Source organism: Mauremys mutica, chromosome 2, assembly GCF_020497125.1.
Source record: "Mauremys mutica isolate MM-2020 ecotype Southern chromosome 2, ASM2049712v1, whole genome shotgun sequence".
NCBI lineage: Eukaryota > Metazoa > Chordata > Testudines > Geoemydidae > Mauremys > Mauremys mutica.
Window position 1 is genome coordinate 175051625 of NC_059073.1, and position 19778 is coordinate 175071402.

At 41.0% G+C, this 19778-nt stretch overlaps 1 protein-coding gene and 1 non-coding gene across 2 annotated transcripts in view; one reads left to right on the top strand and one right to left on the bottom strand.

Moving 5' to 3' along the window:
* GABBR2 (gamma-aminobutyric acid type B receptor subunit 2) overlaps positions 1-19778 on the top strand; it is a 940989-nt gene that overhangs the window by 7679 nt on the left and 913532 nt on the right. The window lies entirely within an intron of this gene.
* On the bottom strand, positions 6393-6501 carry LOC123365456. Its single transcript, XR_006577593.1, has one exon. It is a non-coding gene; the product is annotated as a U6 spliceosomal RNA (small nuclear RNA).

Genomic DNA, 19778 nt, shown 5'->3' on the forward strand with positions numbered 1-19778 from the left:
ATAAGCACCAATCCACAATCCCAAATCTGGGGTTGATAGGGAGGGACTTGGAGAATGTGAATATCTGTCATTTTGACTTTAAGATATTTGTTTTGGGCTGTTTTTAATCTTTCCCATCTGGCAGGTTTAATTAATAGCATTTGGTAAAGAACTATTACCAAATGCTAGAAATGAAATCTAACAACATTTGAAGGTAATGTCCCCTCCCCCAGCCAAATGTAATTTTAACAAAAATCTTATGATGTCAGGGCTAGATCACATAGACTGTTAAAAATGTTGTCAGGGCCTCCAGGGTGGATAAAGTCCCAGATTATGAGGTAATTATTTTTTTAAAGCTGAGCATTGAGGGCTAAGGGCTGGTACCAGAAAATTTAGATGCTTCTGCAAAGACCATGTACCATTCCTAACTAATTCATAGATTTTAAGGTCAGAAGGGATTATTATGATTTTCTAACCAGATCTCCTGCACAATACAGGGCATACATTTTACCTAGAGATTCCTGCACCTAGCCCTATATGAACTAGCGGTTCTTAAACTTTAGCAACCCGAGGACCACCATTTTTATTTAAATTTTTTTGCAGTTCCCTAACCTGGCTTCTAATTTTCCCCGGGGGTGTCCCGCCTCCACTTCCACCCCTTCCCTCAAGGCCCCACCCCACCTCTTTTCACCCCTGCTTCTCCCCTGCCCCTCCTCTTTTCTGTCTCTTTCTCCCTCCTCCCCAGCGCCTCCTGCATGCCACTGAACAGCTGTTCCATGGCGTGCAGGAAGCACTGGGAGGGAAGGGGAGGAGTTGATCAGCGGGGCCTGCAGCCCCAGACATGATTCACGGACTCCCTGGATCCCCAGGAGACCTCGGATCCCAGTTTGAGAGCTGCTGAACTAGACCATATCTTTTAGAAAGATATCTAATCTTGATTTCAAGATTCCAAATTATGGAGAATTCACCACACTCGTTGGTAAGTTTTTCCAGTGATTAATTATCACCACTGTTAAGAATTTGTATCTTATTTCCATTTTGAACTTTGCTGGCTTTAGCTTCAAACCACTGGATCTTATAGTGACTTTATGTGGTAGATCAATGTCTGTCAACTTTTCCATATTGAGATCTCTCTAGAACTCCCTCCCATCTAGCTGGGATGTAGTTACCCCATTCCACCCAAGTATCATATTACATCTTTTAGTCACAACATCACATTGGAAGCTCATGTTCACTTAGTTATCTACCATGATACCCCAACTCCTTTTCAGAATCTCTGCTTTCCAGAAGACAGTCCCTCCATCATGTAAATTTGGCCTACATTATTTGGGACACCGCATGGAGCTACCCTGAGAACCCCCCGTCCCCTGCACAGGGCTGGCCCAAGCCACTTGCCAGAGCCCTGCCCACCATTCCCCGTGCAGGGCTGATGTCACTGCTCACCTGAGCCCTGCCTGCCTTCCACTTGAGCCCTGCCTCCTCCCTGCGCAGGGCTGGCATTGCCGCTTGTCCCCCATCCACGTTCCTCCGCACACCACTTTTTTTGGACAAAAGTGGGCATTTGTCCCATTTTCTCTTGCCAACTGATCAAGTTGGAAAGAGCAAACGGGACAAATGCCCATTTTTATCAAACAGTCGGGATTGCCAGGACACGGCTTAAAAAAGGGACTGTCTTGGTCAAAATGGGATGTATGGTCACCCTACCTTGCATTTGGCTGTATTAAAACATGTTGTTGATTGTGCTCAGTTGACAAGCAATCCATATCACTTTGTATTAGTGAGCTATCCATGTCTTTATTTACCACTTCGCCAATTTTTGCATCATCTGCCAATTTTATCAGCAACAATTTTGTATTTTCTTGAAGATTATTGATAAAAATATTGAATAGTGTTGGGCCGAGAACCACTAGAAACACCCCCACTCATTGTAGAGTCACCATTAACATTTCCAATATATCAATTAGCCACTTTTAATCAATTTAAAGTGTGTCATATTGATCTTGAACAGTGCCAGTTTTTTAGTCAGAATGCCATGTGGTACTAGATAGAATGTTTACAAAAGTCCAAGTATATTATATCAGCACAATTAGCCAGACTTGTGATATCAGGTTCATTTGAGAAGACCTATTTTTCATGAAACCGTGTGGATTGTTGTTAATTAATAGACTCACTGCTTGCGGCAGTCCCCTGCATTTTTACCAGGTTGGCTAAAGCACTGAACACTGTGAGCCTAATTCATCATTGCCTTGCAGCACCTTTTTAGTATCATAGCTTTACTTATACCATTTCCCTCACAAAATGGTATCCCTCCAGTGTCTTTAGCCAGGGGATATTGGTCTGACTCTTGTCTGTTTTCTCCCAAATCATTCTCCATTATAATTCCTGTGTTGGTTACACAGGGCTGGTTCCAGTTTCCGCTACAGTTTCACTGATCTACAAAATTCCTGTAAAGGAGTGTATATACAGTAAGCCTCTTTGTAAACATGTTGCATCCTTCTCCCTCAGGGAAATGTTGTAAAGGCTCCTTTTGGGATGTTAATTAACTTCCTTTCCACTGTTTACTGTACCTGCCCTAGCAGACAATTTAGTGTTTGCCTAATAAAGAGCTAATACTCAATAGATATTTTTCTTTACAATTTCAACTCTATATGAAATGTGACTCTTTGACAGATTAAAACTCAAGTGACACAACATGGAAGTAATTTGTATATTTTTCAAACATTATCAATTTCAGATACATTTACTCACATGTCCTTTCAATGTTAGCAGTGGAAAATGTATTAAATACACACAAATATCTACAATAATATTAATACTCTGCACTCCTATAGGGCCTTCCCAGGGCCTGCTCCAGGCACCAGCGTAGCAAGCAGGTGCCTGGGGTGGCCAATGAAGAGGGGGGCGGCACATCCGGCCGTTTGGCGGCAATTCGGTGTCGGGGCTGTCACTCCCTCTTGGAGCAAAGGACCTGCTGCCGAATTGCCACTGTAGAAGAAGCGGTGGTACAGCTGCCACCGGATTGCTGCTGATTGTGATCATGGCTTTTTTTTTTTTTTTTTTTTTTTTTTTTTTTTTTGCAGCTTGGGGTGGCAAAATTGCTAGAGCCGGCCCTGGGCCTTCCTCATAGAATCATACAATGCTTTAGAAACACTAATGATTTCAATCTCACAAGAGTCCTGTGAGTCTGGGGAAGTGTGGGTATCTTTATTTACAGAAAGCAGAGGGCCCAACTCTCTTTCTTTCTCTTCCCCATCCACAGAATTTTAAATAAGAATCAATTGCATGGTCCAGAAGAAGGGGAGGGAGGGCCAAGGGTGACCCAGAGAGGATAAGTACTTTCCCAAAATAACACAGCAAGTCAATAGCACATCCAGGGATAATATTCAAAATACCTGACTCCCAGTCCTGTGCTTTAACAACCACTATCATACATTCCTTCTCCACCACTTAGACACTGCATTTTACTGCTTTACCAATAGTAGAAAGCAGGGAGTAAGCAAGAGACAGAAAGGACCAATGGAATGTAGAAAAACATGCAGGATAGCAACTAATGCAGGTCCAAACATCTAGTTTAGTCACTTCAATCTGATGTTAAATACTTGTTACATGATTTAGGGTTTGTGTACATGGGGAAATTGACCAGAAAAGCTATTGCAGAATGAACTATTCCACAATAGCTATTCTAGAAAAGCTGCCATGTGGACATTGGTATTCTGCCTTTTTCTGATTGAGTTTAATCCACTTTGGAAGTTTCTTAAAATAAACCAGAAAAAGGCACTCTTATTCTGGAATAAGAGTGTCCTCACAGGGAGTTATTCCAGAATGGCTATTGCACTTTGCATTCACACCCTGCCTTACCTTATTCCAGAGTATCGTTCTTGTGTAGACAAGTCCTTAGGCTGCTAAATAAATGGCCTGATTTTCAAAAGTGCTAAGTAATATGCAGCTCCTCTTGACATCAGTGGGAACTGCTGGGTAATCAACATTTGTAAAAGTCAGTAAAGTTATTTAGGAGCAAGATGGCACTATGAGCAGGAGACAGAAATGCAATTTATAATTAAGAACAAATGCATTCAGTTTCTTACCTTAAATTTTTAAATTGTTTGACTTAACTAAATCAGTATAGTATCTTTCTAAATCAAAGTCTTGCAAATGAAATGTCATTTGAAACTATTGCACATTATTTTATTTTCACAAGATACTAGATGCAGGGATCTTTATAGATCAGACATAGTTTAATTTCATAATTAACATATTCATTTAAAGCATAGAATCATTAGGTAATTATTTCCATAGCCTATGCTGATAGAAGTGACTTTTATGACTGTAGCAAAAATATAGTTTTGTAAGAGTCTTATGTCCCTAGAGCCTTATTACTCAATATACAAATCACAGGCCACTGGTGGCTTGCAGTCATGCTTTCTGAAGCTTTCACTCTGATCCCGCTCTACTCCACTGATTGCAGCCTAGAGATGGAAAAGTCTATGTTCCAATCATTCATACATTTTAGAACCAGAAGGGGCATTGAGTTTGAACTTCTGCATAAGCACAGGATAAATGAAATAGATTGAATTTCCTTAGTCTCTCATTCTATGGCAGGTTTTCCAGACCTCGAATCATTCTTGTAGATCTTTTCAGAACCCTTTCCAGTTTGTCAACAGCCTTTTCAAAGTGTGGATACCAGAACTGGATACACTATGTTAGTAATGGTCTCACTAATGCCATTTACAGTGGTAATATCACCTTTCTACTTCAAGCGTGTTGCTCAGCAGGGAGGAGATGAGATAGACCCTTGTGCCACCTGTTAGGAGGCAACAGAAGCTGTGCGTGCAGCAAAAACAGATTCTTCTGTTTTCTTCAGCTGAAGCTCTCTGGCCTACAAGCAGGCCCAATTGCTCTGGGTAGTAGTGTGGAAAGTAAATCCTTAGAGGAACATTGCACCAGCTGTCAGCTGTTTCTCAGTTGAACAGCTGGCTCCTGAAAAGCTGAGGCACACACAGAGCAGAGCTGTGCAGGAGTGGCTTAATCTTGGTAGTGTTTCCTCTCTTGTCATGGGAGGAAGATGTATCTTGATGTGACAATCGGAGTTACCATCAAAAATAAATCATATTAGAGTTAAATAGATAATAAGGGCTTCAAAGGACCTGTGAGTATGCCATACCCTGATTAAAATAAGCAATTAAACATGGAACTCACAGATACAAAGAGGGTGAATGATGATCAGAGCAGAGTGAATAACTGATTTTTCAGTTTAGGGGCCAAACCAGAAAAACAAATAATTTCAGATCAACCCAAATGAATACTCTTTTGTTTTTTCTCACTGAAACAAAAATAATTGTTTCACTTTGAAAGAATCATTTAATTTGATACAAAATTGAATGTTTCATTTTGGTTTTGGATGATTTTTATTAACCTTTTTTGGGTATTTTTATTTTGGTTAAATCTAGCTAAATTTCTAAATGAAATGTCTTGGTGAAGTGAAAAGTCCAAATGTTTCATTTAGAAAAATGTTGAAACATTTTGACTTTTTTGGATTTTTCCCCCCATTTTTTCAGCTGAAACTTTTTGCTGACTTTGACCCAAATTCCCAAACAATTGCAATTGATTGAAAACTGCTATTATTTCTCCCCGTTTTAATGATAATCTGCTTTGAAAAAAGCCAGTGCATCAGTGTGGGTTGGGAACATCCCTCTAAATGTTAATGGACTGTCCTCAAGAGGGGAGAACCTATTGTGTGGGAGGCATGAAATGACACATAGCTGCAGTTTAAATATATAGTCAAACTTTGACATGAGCTAATAACTTTTAAACTGGACTGTGTCTCAGAAGTACAGATGAAGGAGTCCAGAACTCAATTTAAAATGCTATAAATACAACGGAACTATAAATGTACCCCCTTTTCCTTTGGAATGTACTAGACAACAACAAATGACCAAAAAAGCCCCCAAACACCCTCAGATAAGGTCTTTCTGTAAGTGCTTTATTCGTCCCTTTTCTGAAAATGACTCTGTTCTAAGACTGAAGTAGGAGAAGAGGAATACATGTGTGCATGTTTCAGAGTGGTATCAGGAAAAAGAATGAGGAGTACTTGTGGCACCTCAGAGACTAACAAATTTATTTGAGCATAAGCTTTCGTGGGGTAAAACCAACTTCATCGGACGCATGCAGTGGAAAATACAGTAGGAAGATATATATACACAGAGGACATGAAAAAATGGGTGTTGCCATAGAGAGTAATCAGTTAAGGTGGGCTATTATCAGCAGAAGAAAAAAAAACGTTTGTAATGATAATCAGGATGGCCCATTCCCAACAGTTCATAGAAGCATAGAATATCAGGGATGGAAGGGACCTCAGGAGGTCATCTAGTCCAACCCCCTGCTCAAAGCCCCAAATCCCCAACTAAATCATCCTAATTAATATGGAGCACTTCACGAATTTGCATGTCATCCTTGCGCAGGGGCTATGCTAATCTTCTCTGTATCATTCCAATTTTTTAGTATATGAGCTACCGAAGCAAACACTAGTTGACAAGAAGGTGTGAGTAACAGTAGGGGAGAATTAGCATGGGGAAATAGGTTTTACTTTGTGTAATGACCCATCCACTCCCAGTCTTTATTCAAGCCTAATTTAATGGTGTCCAGTTTGCAAATTAATTCCAATTCTGCAGTTTCTCGCTGGAGTCTGTTTTTGAAGTTTTTTTGTTGGTGTATTGTGACTTTGAGGTCTGTTATCGAGTGACCAGGGAGGTTGAAGTGTTCTCCAACTGGTTTTTGAATGTTATAATTCTTGACATCTGATTTGTGTCCATTTAGTCTTTTGCGTAGAGACTGTCCTGTTTGACCAATGTACATGGCAGAGGGGCATTGCTGGCACATATTTTTCAATTTCATATTTTTCAATATCAATATTGTAAACTGGACACCATTAAATTAGGCTTGAATAAATACTGGGAGTGGATGGGTCATTACACAAAGTAAAACCTATTTCCCCATGCTAATTATTATTAATTTCCCCCTACTGTTACTCACACCTTCTTGTCAACTGTTGGAAATGGGTCATCCTGATTATCACTACAAATTTTTTTTTTCTCCTTCTTATAATAGCCCACCTTAACTGATTTACTCTCATTATAGTTAGTATGGCAACACCCATTTTTTCATGTCCTCTGTGTTTATATATCATCCTACTGTATTTTGCACTGCATGCATCTGATGAAGTGGGTTTTAGTCCATGAAAGTTTATGCTCAAATAAATTTGTTAGTCTCTAAAGTGCCACAATTAGTCCTCGTTCTTTATGCGTGCATGTGACATCACACAAAAGAAATGTAACAGTGACTAATTTCCTAAGGCTGGAAATTAGCTTCAGCAAAAATGTAGTGATTATCCCTAAAGAAAAATAAGTAAATTGTTTGCTCAAACCAGCTAAAAATTTTGGGGAATATTGGTGCAAAACTGAGTAGCCTAATTGGTCTTTAGTTTAAATTTGTTTAAAAATTAGCACAATTCCAAAAAGTAACATATTTGACTTTCAAATTTGAGAAGTAGATTTAGGAATCACATACAGTGAATCATTTGTTAGATTAAGATTTGACAGTTGCTCTTGACTGGGGAAAAATTCTGTGTGTATAGCAAATTCAATTGAGAAAACTCTCTTGAAAGACGTGACTAAGGTAAAACATGCTTTACAGGTGTTTTATGTATTATGAGCAAATTTTCCTACTCCTGATGGGTAAATCTATGTGTTCAACTACCTGGATGTCACCTATGGCTAGTTAATTCAGCAAATTGAAAAGTTGTGGACATCTGTTTTGATACACAGATAATAGTATTAATTTTATCAGCAAACATCTATGAAGATCTGAAACAGGAAAGTAAATTCTGGTTAGGTGACTAACTATTCCTGGCAGGAAACACATTTTATTGGAAGTTGACAACTATGTCAAAATAAAACCAGTAAAACCAGTCAATTCTGGAAAAGAAAAATAATTAAAGTGAAATTGTGGCCAGAAAAGCGGCTATGTGACCATGATAGCTCTGAATTCCCAGATTTGTCCCCACTGCATATTCAGTCATATATGCTTACAGTAATGAAAACAAAAAATTTGCTACCTTTTATTCCTGTTTGCAACTGCAGAGATTAATTCTTTTCTGACTAATGCACCATCAGCAGAATGTTAACTAAGATCCAATTGTAGAATCTTTATTTGTGGTGATGATGAATGAGATTAGGGTGACCAGACAGCAAATGTGAAAAATAGGGACGGGGTGGGGGGTAATAGGAGCCTATATAAGAAAAAGACCCAAAAATCGGGACTGTCCCTATGAAATCGGGACATCTGGTCACCCTAAATGAGATGGAAAAAACATAGTTTGCAGGGCTGGGGTAGTGGGGAATACACCACCACCTTTTCCTTGCAAAATGATTAAATGTGATGTAGAGTAATGGAGAGACAATAAATATGGGAATTCCATTATTCTATATGTATAGGCACTTATCAGAGCAGAACTTGTCTTTAAGGAAAAAGGGGCAAGTGAAGGTGACCTCCCAGAGGGTTTCTTGGATTTGTTTCAGTACAGTGCTTCTTGGTGGAAGTCTCAGTTACATTTGCTGAAACAGTTTTCAGTACCAGAATCCACTGCTGAAAACCATTTTCAGAAAAGGATTTTTTAGTGTAGATATATTTTTTAATGAAGAGCAACAAAGATTTGAAAAAATAATTGTAAACAATCATGATTTGTTCTCCCAGTTCAACAGAGCTATAGGTTGTAATACATAGGTACAACACAAGAGTGACACTGGGCAATTTTAATCTATTAAACAGACACATCACCTGTTACAAATTTCAAGTGTTATGTGCTGAAGTCAAAACAGCAGCACTTCTTTTTCAGCCCTAATTGATGGGGAGCAAGGTGCCTCCATGTCATTGTATATTTCTTTCTTAAACAGAAGGTGGTTATTAAAGCAAACAACTAAGCTCACAGACACAGACTTCCACACAGCTCAAATTCCAGCATTATCTTCCTTCTTTACCAGGCATCATGCCACATCCTTAGGACAAGAGTGTGAGTTTAGGTACAGCCCTGAGCAAGTTGTGGTGCATACAGTGCACCAAATGAAAAGTAGCCCTGAGAGGCATTGTGAGTCCAGATACACATATGAGTCACAATTCCTCTTTTGCTTGCCCCTTACTTATGGAGGTAGTCGTTTTTACTACTGGCTTATGCCGGTAGTAAACTGCTACCTATTTCACAATGTTGCAATTATTCTGGTCAGCCAGTAGCCTCGTTTACTCCAAAATACTTGGACCTAAGATCTGAGTAGCCTATGTACGGATGTATGTGTGTGTTCTTACTCATTCTTACTTTCTTGCATAGGAGGATAATATGATTTGCAATGTAGCTGTTGGAATGCCACTGGGGCAATGCAGGAATATTCAGTTTTCTGCAAAATTTAGTGCTAATGAGCTGGTTCTTCTGAAATCAGGTGTGATATGTTGCAGAAAACATGAGGTCATACTGGTGAATCATTTTGTCCCTCTTTCTGCCAATAGTGGTGTAGTAGGAAGCCCTTGTGTCAGAGGCTGGTATGAGGCCTGAGGCCTGAACTAAAGTAGTGGTCAAAACTATGCTGATATGAAGCAAACTCGGGTTATGAACAAGAGGCAGGCCCTGCTCACAGAATTTGGCAAGCACAGGGCTGATATTGCAAAAACACATATTCCTAAGAGGTGCTGGGCACAGAGCACTCACGCAAGCACATTCCAGAAGGATGGTACCAGAACACCTCGATACCAGCACATTCTCCAAAGATAACAAGAACACACTGATCCATTCTTTGGTCAGCCGAGGTGGGAATGGAAAGTCCCACCATTCACTGAGCTGCATCCATTGTCATGGGCATACATGTGCTAGTATAACTGTAGACATTGATTCAGGGAGCTAGGACCGTGCTTTGTTGACAATAAACCTGGCTGGGTGCCTTAGTACCTTAACCGATCTTGTGGTCATTGGGCGATTCGCTCGAGATCTGCTGTACCAGCTGCCTGCACAGCACTGGAACAGCACACAGGGGGAACACACACAAGCAGCCTAATATCTGACCACATTGATGTCCTAGCTGAAAAGACCTGATGATAGCACAGGCCAAGAAGAGTGAAGGTTTGAATGAAGACCAGTTTTGCATATATGTAGGGTAAAATCATACCCCCAATATTTGCGCATGCAAATTTCAATTCTTTTGCGCAAAAAAGAGACCCAATTTCCTGCCTCATAATTTTTAAGCCAATCATGAATTGGCGGGGCCTGATTCACAATTTTTGAATGCCTGGAGTATTCAATATTGAATTAACCCTAGTAAAGAGGTTCTACCTCAAGGCCTATGCACAAGTTAATCCCACTTAAACTGTGTAAAAAAGACCTTAAGTATGACTTAAGTGGCAAATTGGCCTTGTGCCCACCCTCTGCTCAAGGGTTAATTTCCCCCAAGTTTTAAAAAACTGTTTTTTTAAAAAATCAGATTATAGAATCATTGGGATAAGAGCTGGAAAATACCGATTGCATCATTATATCTATTCCCCTGCTAATGCAGGATTGATCCATCCTTGCATACTCGGTAGTGTTCTCACCAGAGAATGTTCTAAATTACTCAGTGGGGGGGTTCCAATAATTTTGTGCTGGATTTGGGCCTAGCTCTTTGCAGTCAGGCAAGGACATAAAGAGGAGTAAATCCCTTCTTCTCCCTGCCCTGTGTGCTTCCCCGTACTGCCTGACTGCATCGGAGCTGCTGGGGAAGAGCAGGGCTGGTCACTCAGTATTCTCCATTCACCGTGTGCTTGAGCCTGGGGGAGGTGGGATCTGCTCTTCCCAGCATAGGTCAGAACTAGGGCTGCCAATTTTCTACTTACAACTTTTTACTCCATCCCTGCTCACTTCATCCCCCCTTCCCTCTGTTGCTCGCTCTCTCTACCCTCACTCACTTGCTCATTTTCACCAGGCTGGCTCAGGGGATTGGGGTGCAGGAGAGGGTGCGGGCTCTGGCTGGGGGTGCGGGCTCCAGAGTGGGGCCAGAAATGAGGAGTTCAGAGTGCGGGGGAGGTGGGACTCCAGGCTGAAGCAGTGGGTTGGGATGTGAGAGGGGGTGAGGGCTCCGGCTGGGGGTGCGGGATCTGGGATGGGACCAGGGCTGAGGGATGTGGGATGCATAAGGAGGCTCTGGGCTGGGGCTGAGGGGTTCGGAGGGCTGGAGGGGGCTCTGGGCTGGGGCAGAGGGTTGTGGGGTGGGAGGAGTATGAGGGCTCTGGCTGGGGGTGCGGGCTCTGGGGTGGGGCTGGAGATAAGGGGTTTGGGGTGCAGGAGGTTTCTCTGGGCTGAGATTGAAGGGTTCAGAGGATGGGAGGGGGATCAGGGCTAGGGCAGGGGGTTGGGGCACGAGGGGTCCAGGCGGCGCTTACCTCAAAAAGCTCCCAGAAGCAGCCAGCATGTCCCCCCCCCATCAGCTCCTATGGGGAGGAGCGGCCAGGCGGCTCTGTGCACTGCCCCATCCACAGGCACTGCCCCCTCAGGGGATGGCACTGGCGCTTGGGGCAGGGGCAGCACGCGGAGCCTCCTGGCTGCTCCTATGTGTAGGAGGCAGAGGGGGGACATGCTGGCTGCTTCCCGGGAGCCAAGAAGCACAGAGTCTAGCAGGGAGCCTGCCAGCCCCGCTGTATTGCACCGCCATTGGATAGTCAACGACCCTGTTAGATGTGCTGACCAGAGCTGCCAGGATCCCTTTTTGACCAGGTATTCTGGTAAAAAACCGGACACTTGGTTACCCTAACCAGGACAAAAGAGTTGGTGCAAGGGTCAGTATGAAGTAACTGTCTACTGGTCAGCTCCAGCAGAAAACTGAAACACAGTTCATTCCCTGGGCTCCTCCTGGGTCAGTGCAGCTATGCCTTACCCCTTTACTCAGGGATAGCTGTTAAAATGCTATCTAGCTTTTTATCACTTCCAGCTGAGATATTTAGAAGTTTTAACATAATTTTATTTAAAGCATATTCTGTACATTGGGTCATCCAATGTACAGAATGCAATTGCCATAAATTAGGATGTTTACAATTAGAGATGGTTGGGGATTTTTTGAAGAATGGCGTTTTGTTTTGGGTTTTTTTTGGTCAGAAAATGCCAATTCATTCAAATGAAAACTTTTTGTGGGAAAGGGTTGGTTTAGAGAGATTTATTGAAAAAAGTTTTGAAATCGTCAAAATGTTTTGTCTCAACATTTTCAAAATGAAAAATTCTGGTTTTCTCATTCAAAATTACTTTTTGTTTAGAAATTTAATCTAATTATAGTATTTTTTTTTACAGTTAAAATGGTTGAAATCAAAATTAAATGTTTTTGAAGTTATCCAAATGAAACATTTTGATTGAGCCAACCAGATTTTTGTTTTTTTTTGGTTCATGCACATTTTCAAGATTTAGATTTTTTTTTGTCCCAACTTGGAATGGGAATTTTTTTTGGAATCTCCAAAAAATTTTGCAGGATGGCAAAAATCTTTTCCACGCAGATCTATTTATAATTATAGTGATTGCCCTGAAAATCTGCCAATTTTTCTTTAGATAAATAAGTATGATTACCTCAGGGTTTATAACTTCTTTATACTTATTATGAGTGTTCCTTAAGACTACTGCAAATACCGAAGTAAAATTATTTAGATATCTAAGATATTATCCAAAGCAATCATCAAGATTTAAGGGTGAACATTGTAGGAGAGAAGGTCAAACCTGCATTCCTTGTACATGCAAAATTCCCATTGACTTTAACAGAAGTTTTGGGTGTGCAGGGAGAATAGATTCATAGATTCTAGGGACCTCGAGAGGTCATCGAGTCCAGTCCCCTGCCCTCATGGCAGGACCAAATACTGTCTAGACCATCCCTGATAGACATTTATCTAACCTACTCTTAAATATCTCCAGAGATGGAGATTCCACAACCTTCCTAGGCAGTTTATTCCAGTGTTTAACCACCCTGACAGTTAGGAACTTTTTCCTAATGTCCAACCTAAACCTCCCTTGCTGCAGTTTAAGCCCATTGCTTCTTGTTCTATCCTTAGAGGCTAAGATGAACAAGTTTTCTCCCTCCTCCTTATGACACCCTTTTAGATACCTGTCCCCTCTCAGTCTTCTCTTTTCTAAACTAAACAAACCCAGTTCTTTCAGCCTTCCTTTATAGGTCATGTTATCTAGACCTTTAATCATTTTTGTTGCTCTTCTCTGTACCCTTTCCAATTTCTCCACATCTTTATAGAATCAGAATAGAATAGAATCAGGCCCAAGATGTGACACTGTGACTGAGCTATTTTATTCCTTTCTGGAAGCATATAAGATATTATCAATGTACAACACTACATATTCTCTGTTTGGTTCATATAATGTAATTTGAAACAACGATTGATAGCTAAATTATACAAAATAAACTGAAGCAATATTGCATACGTGAGAGCATGAAGAGGCACTGAAAATAATATTTCAATATACTAGCATTTTGATCAACTAATAGAATATCAGATTTTTAAAGAATGACTATACTTATTTGTTTATAGATTTGTCAACTATGGATGATTATTTCTGCTAAAGAAATGTCTGAAATGACACATGTTTAAAATTAGACTTGGCAGTGCAATTTGCCTAAAGATTATTCTTGTGAAGTATTGATTCACAGCACTGCTGTGAGCAGGATTACTGTCCAAATTGGAAAAGCCAGCCTTGGAGAGCTCTTTATCCTTTAATAACAATTAGCTCCTTTCTCAGAGGGACATAACTGACCAAGGTAAAAGAAAGCTGTAAAATGTCTGGCAGAGAGAGAAGCTGAGGCCTGTTCTTTCTAGGGATGAATGCTCCCAGGGGATACAGGAAGACAGAGAGAGAGACTAGGAAAGATGGTTTTCTGGAAATGGAGGAGGAAGATTCTGGTAATTTACATGCTGCTAATAATCAGATGTTCTGAAGAACGGGATCGTACGCGCCTATCTATTCTTGGGCTTTTACCAGTCAGTTGCATAACAGGTCAGAGAAATCTAACAGCAGGAGTGTTACCTGCTATTCATTTAGCCTTGGAACATTTATACAGGCATTCATGGATTTTGAAGAACTATGAACTCCAGGTAACATTAAAGGATTCTCAGGTAAATGGATGTGGTAATGTTTACAGGGTTTTATGTTAAATAGTATGTGATCACATACTTTTAAGCTCTCCACTGCATTTTCAATTGCCCATGTGTTGGGAATTCTCCCCTCATAGCAAGGCAGCTTCAGTCATTGATAAATGTGTTTGTTGTGTTTTGTTTTTCTTTTCTCCACTACCATTTGGCTCTCTGCCCTCAGCTTGGCCTGTTGGATGGAGGCTTGAGGCTCTGCCTCCAATCCCAGGAGCTAGCAGCATTACATTAGTGAGTTGGGGAAGTCATACATCCAGTGCTGTACTCAGCATTCTGGAAGCAATTTGGCAACAGTACTTCTCCTACTTGCTATGGTACCTGCAGGATGTTCCCTCCCCAATCATTGAGCCTTGCTGAATAGTCTTTTCTCTCTGGACTATCTGTGTAACTCTGTGCTTTTTTTTCCTGCTTCCTCTGGAGGTCACTCCACAGATCAATAGTTACCATAGGGAAAGTCATTGTTAGAGAAGGAAGAAGAGGAAGATGTGCTGTGTGTCTGTCACAAAGGGAGGCAGTCAGTGCATGCGGCCTTGTTGGCTAAGGGTAGCTTGCTAGACCACATAACCAGCGATGGAGAGATGTACAAGAGCTGGAGGTTCTGAGGAGTTAGGTGTAAAGACATTTGAAGTAGTTGTAATACTTCAAAATTTGATTCATCCCAAGTATTTGAATCCCCTCTCTCATTTGCAAAATCATGAAGGTGGCAGGGGAGAGACCCCCCGTAAGCAGACAAAAGTGAAATTAAAGCACTGATTTATGTTGGAAGTTAAAATTACATTCCGATTCGAGAGAGAGCATTTTTAATCAAATGAAAGAAAGACCCTCTCACCCTCTGTAGCCTGGTGGTTTAGGGCACTGGTGTGGGAGATCAGGTTCAAATCTCTGCTTTGCCTGATGCAGAGTAATATGGGATGAAAAACTCTGCTCCAAATCAGGGAAAGAGGGACTTGAAATTGAATCGCCCACACAAGTGCCCTAGCCACACATGTCCCCTCCTGAATCAAAAAGCTTCTACTTTCAATCTGAAAATGAACATTTTGACACACAATTCCATTTTTGCAAAAATGTTCAAAAGGTTTTGGTTTCATTCCACTGTAGCAGGAAACCAAATTTCTAATGTTGTTGCAAAACAGAATTGTCATAATCTGAATAGCTCTATCTAACTCTAAAAGCAGCAAAGAGTCTTGTGGCACCTTATAGACTAACAGATGTTTTGGAGCATGAGCTTTCGTGGGTGAATACCCACTTCGTCGGATGCATGTAGTGGAAATTTCCAGGGGCAGGTATATATAAGCAAGCAAGAAGCAGGCTAGAGATAACGAGGTTAGTTCAATCAGGGAGCATGAGGCCCTCTTCTAGCAGCTGAGGTGTGAAAACCAAGAGAGGAGAAACTGGTTTTGTAGTTGGCAAGCCATTCATAGTCTTTGTTTAATCCTGAGCTGATGGTGTCAAATTTGCAGATGAACTGAAGCTCAGCAGTTTCTCTCTGAAGTCTGGTCCTGAAATTTTTTTGCTGCAGGATGGCCACCTTAAGATCTGCTATTGTGTGGCCAGGAAGGTTGAAGTGTTCTCCTACAGGTTTTTGTATATTGCCATTCCTAATATCTGATTTGTGTCCATTTATCCTTTTCCGTAGAGAAAAACTCTATCTAACTCTGTGACCCACGTTTTGTGGTGCTGTGTGGCCATTTTGCACCACCCTGCCAACTGATTCTAGCTCTAAAGCTTGTGTAGCCAGCCACAGGAGGATCATCCTACCTAGCGTAAAGGGATTTCGTCTGTGGCACAGAGATAGCGTAGAATCTCTTACACCCATATTTCTTCTCCCTCTCTTCCTGCTGCCAGCAAAGTGGGAGAGGATAGCTGGAAAAGGGAGTGTCATAAACAGATAGTTAAGGGTTAAGGTCTGTTTTACCTGTAAAGGGTTAACATGTAGTACCTGGTGACCACCTGACCAGAGGACCAATCAGAGATAAGATTTTTTCAAATCTCTGTGGAGGGAAGCCTTTGTCTGTGTGAGAACTCTTTTGAATCTAGAAGAGACCAGTCATGTCTCCAAGTTCTCCTGGAGTAGTTTCTACTAATTAATAGTGAGTATTAATTAGAAAGGCGAATTAGTCTTATGATTTGATTTCTATATTTGCAATTGTGTGTTTGCTAAAGGAAATGCTTTATTCCTGTTTGCTGTTATTGCTTTTACTGAGAAAGGGGGGAGGGGGAATTCTCTCCAGAGATTGATAAGGTTATCCCCTATGAGTGTCCAGCTTGGGCTCATAGAGATTCTGTATTTTCTTTTTGTTCTCTTAATACATTCTTTTCTTTTCTTTGGACTTGGTTAATTCCTTCTTCTGTGGAAATTCAGGGGAAGGTGAGGGGGGAAGAGACAGTTTCTCCTGGGTTTGATTCAAGCAGTTTGAATCAGGTATCTCTCTCCTAGGAAAAGGGAGTGGGGAGGAAGCAGGGGGAATGGTTTGTTTCTCCTGGGTGTAAGAACTCCATGGATTTGGGGCTCTTGGAATCCCCTAGGATTTTGGGGAAGGACTGTGTCTCAATTCACATTTCCTAATTGAGTGGTGGCAGCTTACTAGATCTAAACTAGGATTTTAGTTTAGAGGGAAACCAAGTCAGGTCCCCACATTGGAGCCCAACAGTTCCAAGTGGGGGTGAGACCTTTGACATGGTGGCATGCGGGTCCTCACTTTGAAACCCCCCAGTTTCAAGTGAGGGTAGACCCATGACAGGGAGGTTGATACAGTTTCTGTATGGCTCACTGATCCCCAGATGCTGTACTGCTTCTCGGGTTTGTTTAGCTTAACTAAGAGTAATTCTTGGGTTCTTCTAATTTATGCTGGTGGTCCAGACAGAGGACTGCTCCTCACACAGTCAGCCCAGGATTGAGGGAGTGCAAAGGTCACCTGAACTATGTTGTGTGCTCCTGGGCTTTAGCTGAGGATCTCGGTCTATATGTCAAGTTATTGTCGTATGTAAGGTACACAGCATTACATATAAATAAAAAAAGTTAATTGATCAATCAGATATTTTCTCTGTCAACTTCTGTTTCTGTCCACACAGATCAGCTTATATAGTGAAACAATTATAGTAGAAACAAAATTCTTCATATTAGTCAAACCAGAACCTAGCAATGAAAGAGGTGCATAAAAGTTTTGCAGTTAACACTAACGCCCAAAGCCTGAAAATAACTCCCTGGGCATGAATTGCTGTGTCTATATGGAACCTCCATGAAGTCAGTTGAGCACCAGTTCAACAGTGCAATGTAATGCAACAGTCCACTCAAATGCAATCATGTTCCAAATTGGGACATAACTGATTTAGTATTTTCTAACCTACCAGTCATAGGCTGAAAATGCAATAGAAACATGTTAAAGTACATTTTTACCCCTCAATATATTGTTTATTTTCTAAGAAGTCTACCAAATATCAAATCAAACAAATATTTGCTTATTTATAGCTTTCCATATCTATCTATCTATCTATCTATCTATCTATCTATCTATCTATAAGATAGGCAGAGTGTGTCATACCAATAATGATCATACTGTACTTGTGATGAAAGGTATTCTGTTATCCTTTGTTAAGGTTCCAAAATATTATTTCTGAGACAATTTCTCATGTAACAGCAACTGTCTATTTGGTTCACCAGCACTGTAGTATAATTTTCAAGTGCTTAATTTAAAACTAAGATGACGCCTTATACTACAATGTTGCCTTATATTTTGGCTATGTGTTTAAATAGTAACAGAACTTAATCAATTCTGTACACATAAATTTCCATTGCTGAAATTAAACAGGACAAATTTATTTAACTGTTCTAGTTATTCATTTTCCCACAACCTTAACTGGAAATGAAATTGGCAGAATGTGACTTTGGTAAACTAATATATTTTAGAATATTAGAGTTACAGGATGAAGATACAATTTTTTAAGCTGGTGTGTGAATTAAGTATGTGAATTCAGTGCTGGTGCCAGGCATTTGCATAAGAGCCCTGGTAAATAAAGTCCTCTGTGTACCTGTAAGGCAGCAGAGAGGTAAGCTTTCCATACACAATGCCTCATCAGCAGGCTTCAACTCTAATCTGTGCTCTTGGCACAGTTCAGCCTCCATGGTCATGGAAATTCCTGGCCTCTCTGAGGAATCTGCCAAAGTGTGGTCATGAGTTTGTGATATGGGAGCTGGAACAGAGAGCCACCAAACACTTCTCATATAGAGCAACCTTAATTCTCATTCCTTATGTTTCCATTATGTTAGTCTCTAATTTCATGAATGTATGCTGTTTTCCCACATGGATGGTCAGCAAGTTTTGAATTGGGTAACTCCGGATCCACAGCATAGATCTCTACTATATGAGTGAAATGAGCAGCTGGTTACACAGTTAGGCTGTTGTTCTCTAGGTGAATTAACCTCTAGAGGAGGACATAAAACACAGTGAGTTACATAATTATTTGTGAGGCAGCAGTAGAATGTGGAGCATCAGGATTTCTGGTTTCTATTGCTGTCTCTGTGAGTAGAGTACAGTCTGGTGGTTAGAGCAGTGGTTATCCATATGATAGCTAGGCACATAGATTTGGTACAGTCTGAAAGACAGTATGATTGAGTGAATGAAAGTTGACTGTGTCATATTAGTGATCTAGGCTCTGTTCTGAGCTCTGCCTGAAGTGACCTTGTGCAACCTGTCAGTTACTCAGCTACTTCTCTCCTGGGGTGGAGATGCCAGACCTTGATCAGTCATTAGTACTGTGAGCTGCACTATTCACAGAATTCATCAGAAGAGATGAGGCCACAACCCAATGTTTCCTGGTTCCCAGCCCAGCTCATCTTTCTCTAGACCAAAGGGGTATTTTGAGGCAAAATGTCTCTCTCTCTCGATTTTAACTGAGAGGATGGCAGATGTAATCAGACTGTCAAACGTGTGAGTGTCTCTGGAGGCTTTCTTCTACATTAGTGGCATTTGCAGGTTCTCCCACAAACCTCCCAAGCTTTCAGAGTTAGCTGGTAGATAGATTCTTACATGCCTGGCCCCAAATCATTATATTCTACTGGTGGACAAGGGACATTATTTTGGCTCCTCCAAATTCCTACTTTATTCTCATCTAGGCTTCCATGATGTCTTGGGAGTTAAAAACTATTTTTCTTTGGACACAGACTGTGAACTCAATCACCTTGCATCTTGTGTTATGTTTTGGCTAGCAGAGATATTGACAGCAGACATTTATATGGTACAACTGGGAGGGTGGTTTAAATATATGGTATACTCAGTGTTATTGTTGGGTAGTTTCTGTGCCATTCCAAGGTGCCACTTTTTCCTTTGATTGTATAGGGATGTTTGAGTCCATTATTATGCGTACATGCTTTGCCTGTGGCAAGTTGCTGCCCTAAAACACAACCTCCTGGCTGGATGTGGCATTGCAGAACTCACATCTCAGTTTCCTCCACAATGCTTTGGCCTATTCCAGCTGAAGGAGTGTCCTGGCCCTCCAACTAGACCACATGATAGAGTCCAGCCCCTTTTGGGACCACAGAGTCCTTTATTAAAATCCACTAGAACCACACCCACACAAACTTTCAGCCCAGCTGGGTTCAG